Here is an 8224-nt window from a genome sequence, read left to right as displayed (position 1 = left end):
GTTTTATTATAAGCAAGCCCTTGATAGTCTCTAACCTAGAGATTGAGAGTGCTGGAAATTTGAGTGCATGGTACCCTAAATTGTTGTCTGTTCTCAAATATTATCCTACTCAAACATGTTTTTAACTAAAACAGAGCATGGCATGTGGGGAAAAAAAGAGCACAATGATTTTCCTTACAACCCTGCTAATAACTAATAATCACATAGTCAGTGGCATGTAAGTTAATTCTTTAAATTTAATCAGTCCTTTATAAAACCTCCCAATTAGTAAAAGTTGGCTTATGTAACAGCCTTTAATATTGGTCACTATTTAAACAAGACATTCTTTAAAAAACATAATCATATAATAGTTCACAGTAATTTACAAGTGGGTGGTATACATTTAGATACAGAGGTAGAAGTTCACTTTTACAATGTTTCACTAATACACATATACCAAATTCAAGGCACAAAATAGTTTGTTTTACAAAAAAATACTGTAAAAATGTCATTTGCTGTTCTATAATGTGAATAAACTTTTTAAAGAATCTTTACACCCTTCCATAATACTCTATAGAATAAGATTTGTTTCCCCTCACTAATCACAGTTGGCACAAAACAGTGACTTTTTAAAAGTGTGGAAGTTCCCATTATTAGAACCTGCTTCTTTGCAGAGCTGCTGTGTATTCTAGACAAGAGTCCATCCAACATTACAAAACACAGCAATTCCCCCGAGGAAAGGGCACTTTCTATTTGCAGCAAAATTCATAGACAGAAAATGAGTGATCTTTTTTGAGTAGGTCTCCAAACAATGGTTTTTCAGAGATATTTAAAACTTAGCTAATACTTTAGTCATTATAAGCTTAAGAAAAGGACCTCATTTCTTTACTGTGATGCTCAGGCATCATCTGTCTCCAACTGGTGGGGTTTTCAACATTCATTTTTTAAAAGAGCTGAACATACAAACACCACAAGAAAGCCACACAGGCTTTGCAAACTGTAGCCTAGAAAACATGAGAAAACACAGCACTATCAGTCCTTGAAGTTGCAAGGATGTCAGTTGGCTAGGGTTTAATAATAAGAATGAATATGGGAAATCAGAAAATTAAATACACATGAAACACACTGTAGTTATCAATTCTAGACTTTCCATTCATTATAAAATGACAGCCCAAAGACATCTTACAGTGCTCGTCTAAAGATTGGATTGGTTTTAAGGTCCTGTCTCAAAGGACCCTATTGGCAGTAATCTATACTCACTTTTACTGATCAAATTTCCCAAGTACTTTAGTCAGTTAATTTACATTTTATTATTTTAAAAAGTTGATTTTTAAAAAGTCAACATGGGGTTAGAATCCACAATGTCAGTAATGCTGATGTGTACTGGACTGAAATATCTGGATCATCTTCTGATAAAAATGATATTCCATACACAAAGATTCTTAGATTCCATTTTTTGCTTCATTTTTATTTGTGGCTTGTTTTCTTTGAGCAATAAAAGGGTACATGCATTTGTTTGCTCCCAGGAACCGGTACATGAATACAACTGCTTCGAAAGGAAGGATGCTCTTCATGAAGGTCACGATGTACGTGAGGCGGGGGGTGCAGATCATGGGCTGGTCCGTGAGGATGGCCTTCAATGGCCTGCTTCACACAGTAATCAGGCTTCTGAGGAGGCAAAAAAGGCTCGATTTCTTTCCTGATTCGGCAGCCTCTGAACATGCCAGTGTCTACAAGGTAAGGGCAAACCAGTTGTTTTAATTCCATCTTTTTCTGCAGCCTTTAGCTCATGGCTCAGGGATTCATGAAAACCCACAACTCCAAATTTACTGGCACAGTAATCCTCGACTCCAGCAGTACTGAACAATCCCGAGGAACTTGCAACTGTCACAGTATGACCATGATTAATCTCCAGCATTGTAGGAAGAAAGGCTTTAGTTGTCCAGAAGTGTGCATGGCGATTGACCATCATAGTTCTCTCAATGAGCTCATCAGGATATTCCAGAAGGTGATGTCCGGAGACCACACCAGCATTATGGACCAGGACCGAGGCCTCGCCAACTTCCTTTCGGACCCGCTCAGCTGTCAGGTAGACATCTTCTCTCTTCCCCACATCACAGGTGTAGGTAAAAACCTGCAAGTTACAATGGGGCAGAATTTCCTCCTCAGCACTCCCAGCCTACAGCGCCGCGGCGTCCTCCTGCCGCCTCCAGGTGGCGGTAGATGTGGCGCACCCCGCCCGCCGTCTCTCCCTTGCTCTGCGTCCTGATGTCCCAGAGCACCAGAAGCGCCCGGCGCCGGGCGCGCTCTAGCGCGCAGAGGCGGCCCAGGCCGCTGGCGGCGCCCGCGATGCGGCACACCTGGCCGGCCACGCGCTTCTCCGTGGGCCGCCCCAGCCCGCGCGCGGCGGCCAGCACCAACGCCCAGAGCACTTTGAAAGCGACCGCGGAGGACTCCACCACGATGTCCATCGCGACGCCGGGGGCCCCGCGCGAGCTCCGCACTCGTGTCCTGGCCCGCCCCGCGCCAGGCAGCCCAGATCGGAGCTCCGGGGCGACTGTCACCACGGCTGGGACGAGAAGCTGCGCCCCGCCCGCGCCCGAGGTGCCGCCCGGCTGAGTGCGCTGCGCCGCGCCCGCCTGCGCAGGGCCGCCCTGCCGGAGCTCCGCGCGCCTGTCCCGAGCGCCCGCCCGCCCCTCCCGGTCCCGGTCCCGGTCCCGGTCCGGCTGCAGCGGCGGTGACAGCCGCGAGGTAGGCGCCGCGCGCCGCCCTCGTGGCCAAGCCGCCTTGGCCGGAGCCCGCGCCGCTGCTCCCTCGCACCCGGGCAGGGTCGGCGGCGGACACGCACGGCCGGCTGGCCGCGGCAGGAGCGGTCAACCTGACCCAAGCTGCGACAGGGGAGAGAGCGGGGTGGCCGGCGGGGAGCCGGGACGCTTGCAGTTGCCCTGCTGGGTTCGGGCGGCCCGCGCTGCGCGCTCCGCTGCTGTCACTGGGGCACCGGGCTCCACCGCGGGCGCCGCTCGGCCGTCGGAGCGCTCCGGGCCGGCCCACTTTTTTTTTTCTTTTAGTGAAGATATGACACAAGTGACTCAGACAGTGTTTTTGTGCTTATTTGGTACAAGGTATTTTGTATATTTCTTCAATTTTTAGCTAAGTTTATTTTCTTGTCATTGGATTTTATTTGCTCTTTTATATATCAAATAACAGTCTTTTATTAAAATATGTGTTTTTGAAACATTTTCACCTTGTCTTTAGTTTATCCTTTCACTTTGATCATGGTTTGTCACACAGCAGAACTTTTGAATTATATTCGATTTCACAACATAGAATTTTTAATTTATAAATTATGCTTTCTTATTGTATGTAAATTCAGCTAACATCTTGTAGATTTCTCTTATGTAATCATCTAAGAATTTTATATTTTTCTATTTTATGTATTTGCATGAAATGTACAAGGCATCTGTAGTTTTTTTCCCATCTTTTTGAGACAGTCTTGCTATGCAGTTCACATTGACCCTGAGCTCACTTTGTAGCCCAGGGTAGTCTCGAACTTTCAACAATCCTCCTGTGTCAGCCTCCTGTGTGCTAGGATTACAGGTGTGTAACATGCCCAGCCAATTGTGTTCTTCTTTCTTAAATTATTAATGTAGATGTCCACTTATCTCAGACAGTGTGTGAGGACAATCTTTCTCAGATAAGTTTACTATACCTTTGTGAATGTTTTTATGAGCTTTCTGAGCCTTTTGTACCATTGATCTATTTGCCAATTCTATTCCCCCACCCCCCAAAATCAAACTTTTTGATTATCATAGCTTCATATCATAAATTAAGTCAGATAGTGTCCACTCTCTAACTTTGCTGTTCTTCAAAGTAGTGCTATAGTATTAGATATTCTGATTTTTGTGTTTCTTTGTAATTTTGTTTTTGTTTTGTTTTTGCAATGCCAGAGATAGAATCCAGGGCCTTGTGCCTATGAGGCAAGAACTCTACAGCTGAGCCATATCTCCAGCTTTCTTTATAATTCTGAATCTCTTTGTCAACACCTAAATATTCAGCATCTAAATATAATCTGAGTTATAATAAACATTTAAATTAGAAAGAATGGATATCATGATGAATTCGAGTATTTTGATGATTTTTATTTATATTTATATTCATAAAAACACTGTCTCGTGGTTGGATTTGGAACCTTTTGGTTTTAGTTTACATTAAGCAAATTTTTAAGTATTGTATTTCTCTGTGTTTATTTTTATAAAGAGTCAACTGTCAAAATCTAGCTTATCAATTTAAATCTGTATATATATATATATATATATATATATATAGTGATGCACCATAATTGAGACAAGATCAACTTTCCACACTCAGAATATTCATTTTTTTCTTATATGAAATTGAGCATCTTGAAACCTAGTAGGCTCCAAAATTACTGATTTATTCTTTTACACAGTAGTTTTACCTTTTCTCTAATTGCATACATGTTGAGCTTTATAACACAGCATGTTAGGTTTAGTTTCATTCATATAGCAAAGCTTTTCTAATTCTTAGCAGACAATGTACCATATCCATACAATTGAGTATTTATTGATTTGGGCAAGATTACTACCCAATAATATCATTTATGAATAAAAATATTCCTTCTAGTAATTACACATTTAGATTCTATTTCATATCCTCTTGCATTATCTAGGATTTGCATTTCAGTATTGAAAAGTAAAAATCAGTAAATATTTTGCTTTCATTTTGAACTTAGTGACATTTGTATATTTATGCTGAATGTACCTTTTTGCTTGTTTGACGTTTGGTTCTATGAATAAAGCTAGTTTGGATGATTGAGCTCATGATTTTTAACTAATGACTACACTCATAGTGTTTAGTTAGCGTAAGTATCTATTGAAGGAATTGCTGAATCATTTCATTAGTGTATTTTTATGTGTATAACAAATTATCACAATAATTTCTAGAATGATTGTACAGTTATTCAAATCATCCACCAGATTTGATGGCTCTAACTCACTAGAAACACTTGGAATTACTAGCCTCTTTAATTGTGGCAATTGTTGATTACACGTACTGCTACTTCACTGTGGATTTAATTTGTATCATATTAGTAACTGGCAATATTGAACTTTTAAATGTTTACTCATTCTTACATCACTTTGGTCAATATATCTTTTTAAGTGCTTTTCTCATTTAGACAAAAAATTTGGTTGTTTAGCTCCTTGTCACTTACTTTTAGGATATTTTTACCATATTCTGTCCTTTTAATTTCCTTGGATGTTTGAATTTTGTACTCTTGCACTATATCTTCAAATCCACCTCCATGTGATGGACTAGTTGTTTTGTTCTCTTAGAAATTTGCATCCTTTCCTTCATCCTAAACACAACTTGAAAACTAGAGCTCTGTTTTATAAACTTTTCTATTATTTATGACAATATGCTAATTTCTATAGCAATGGATTATTCATGAGTAAAAGTTTTGTCCAATTGATTGTTGTAATTGTCTTTAAAATCAGGAAGAACCATGTAATGAATGGTTTTGGGTAGTTGGCAACCACTTGAAAAAAGTAGCTTTCTCCTGCCTTATACAGTTAAATCATTTATTGTTATTCACATATAGTACATCGATGAATTATACATAAAAAGTTCAAAATGTGAGAAATAATGATTCTTGAGAAGCAATTTCCAAACATAATTCAAATAGCCAATAAGCAACAAGAAAAAAAATGAATACATGAAAATATATTTAAGATATTCAGTTATTTAATCCTCTTCTGCATAAAATTTAGAGTCACAATAGAAAAGAAACATAGATTAGAATTTATTATTTTTTCAACTACTATTTTAAAAAGATTTGAAAATCTTATGGCTAATTAGGAAAGTAAGTGATCTCTCTCTCTGTGTATATATATATATATGTATTTATATATATACTATATATATTTATATATGCATATATATTTACCTATAGATGATAGATATGCCAGCTTACATATCATATATGTATGTTCATATTTATTTCTGAATTCAAAATTATCCCAAATTGATAAAAATATAAGATAAAAAGAGCTGTTCCTCAAAAATGAAAAAGAATCAAATTACCAGTTGACACATACTAAATTCATTTTTATTACCTTTCAAATAACATTGAAAATTTGGGCTCGCATCTTTGCATTAAGTGCTATGCTGGTCACGTGTGTAACTACAGGGTGATAAAATTATCCACTTGGTTTAGCACAATTTCTTTTAATTGCTTGTTAATGTGACATAATTTTAACTAGCTCTTTCATTGCCATTGAGCAATGCATCCTGTAGTCATCAATGTGCAAATATTTATGTGTTACATGTGACACAGTTTGGATCTAGAATGCCTCACAAAAGTTTATGTTCTAAAGACATGGTTCCACCATAAAGTATTGTTGAGAGGTGATGGAAGCCGTAGAATTTGAGGACTGGTGGAAATAGGCCACTGAGGATATAATGGACCCTGATACATGCCCCAGCTTCCAGTCCACCATAAGGTTAGTGGCTTTGCTCCTTATACATGCCCTTCCATGGCGCTCTGCCTCCCCATACACCCAGAAAAAGATTAGCCAAATGAGTCTGGATTAAAACCTCCAAAACCATAAGATGAAAATTTTATTTCTTTAAGTTGTCTCTGTCAGGTATTTTGTCACAGTGATAGAAAATTGCAACATAGGATGAAAGTCCATGGAAAATTTGTATGTTTTTATTGAATTCCATAATACAGCCCTCTTTTTCTTTGCACCTATTCTCTAGAAATTCTGTAGAATTTTTCTAGAATTCTAGAAATTCTCTAGAAAATCACAGAAGAAATACAAAATGATATTTTTGTAAACATCATTTATCACATTTGGTAAACTGATTCAGAGAATATAAAATTTATGGCAGACACATCCAGTTGATTGTCTAATAGCCATTCTTTCATCTCTTTCCTGGTAGTAAAAATTTTACTCCCCGCCCCAGGTACTGTGTTTCCTAAGCTCCTTCTGAGCTATCGAAGTGGAACAGAGTGGGTGACATAAATGTTGTGCAATCTACTCTTTTAAGTGTGGGAATGTAATGCCACCATAGCTAACTTGGAAATAATATTTAATGTAAGTTCTCACTATATATGACTGTCTTTTTTCAAGTAATGAATGTGAAAGTATGTGACGCATTGTCAGGTACTCATAATGCCTTCTGAAGGTGGCTATAAACATATTGGGAAAATAACTTAAGTATTTGAATATTTTATATTGCTGTGGTTTTCGCTTTCCTGAAAATGCACAGCCTGTAAATATCATGTCATGTGAGTTAATATTCATTTTATTGTTTGTATTAGCTACATCAAAGAGAACAAAACTGACAAAAAACTGTAAATCTGTGAATAAACAAAGAATTGCTTATCACTATGAAACATTTTGCTTCTCTTAAAATACTGAGAATGGCACCAAAGAATATTATTTTGATATAGGAAGACAAAGCTAGGCATGATCATAAATAGGCACACTTATGCATAGCATATGTAACAGTTGTCTATGCCTATTAATGTCTATGCACTTAAGAAATGCACTTTTTATGCATGCAGGTATATGATATATCTTTCAGAGCACAGACAAACTTTTGCAGACACATGCCCTAAATGAACAACCATTGTAAGTATAGAAAGGGTCACAAGGACTAGGATGTCGATTCCCTGAAAGTTTTCTATATAATAATGTGCAACTTAAAAAATATTTATTGTATATACTGAATATGTGCCATAGGAGCATGCGTTTAATTATTAAACATTAACATAAAAATTTAATCAATACAAATATGCATGCAAACATTATCAAATTAATAAAGCTAATTATGCAAGTGTACAATAATGCTGCACAATATATAAAACTGAATACATTGTTTAAGAATGATAAACATATGAGCACTTAGCTAGATTATTACTTCTATTAGATTGTAGTAGATTTCACATCATCAAATACTAAAGGTAAAGAACAGGCTAAGAAGAGAACCTGCTTCATAGGCCACGCGGAATAAGTTTCTAATCTCATCCATATGATTTTTACATGTTTCATGTCTGAGTTATCAGGAAAGAGAAGGTCCACTTGCCTCCCAGGAATCCATCAAACACTGTCAGTCATAGTCTCTTACTTCATATTCCAAATTTAAATGCCCTGAGCAATCTTTATCCTTAATAGTTGAAAAGTTCGGGGTTAGCATAAGAAGGAAGTGAGCACTATAA

At 37.8% G+C, this 8224-nt stretch overlaps 1 pseudogene; it reads right to left on the bottom strand.

The window, feature by feature from the left end:
* Positions 1–218: 218 nt before the first annotated feature.
* On the bottom strand, positions 219–2450 carry LOC100723608 (retinol dehydrogenase 10-like; annotated as a pseudogene).
* Between the last annotated feature and the right edge of the window lie 5774 nt (positions 2451–8224).

Source organism: Cavia porcellus, unplaced genomic scaffold (assembly GCF_034190915.1).
Source record: "Cavia porcellus strain 051 isolate PalLab524CR breed Dunkin Hartley unplaced genomic scaffold, mCavPor4.1 scaffold_15, whole genome shotgun sequence".
NCBI classification, from domain to species: domain Eukaryota; kingdom Metazoa; phylum Chordata; class Mammalia; order Rodentia; family Caviidae; genus Cavia; species Cavia porcellus.
The sequence above is the reverse complement of the archived record's forward strand: the minus strand, read 5'-3'. Positions and strand labels throughout refer to the sequence as shown.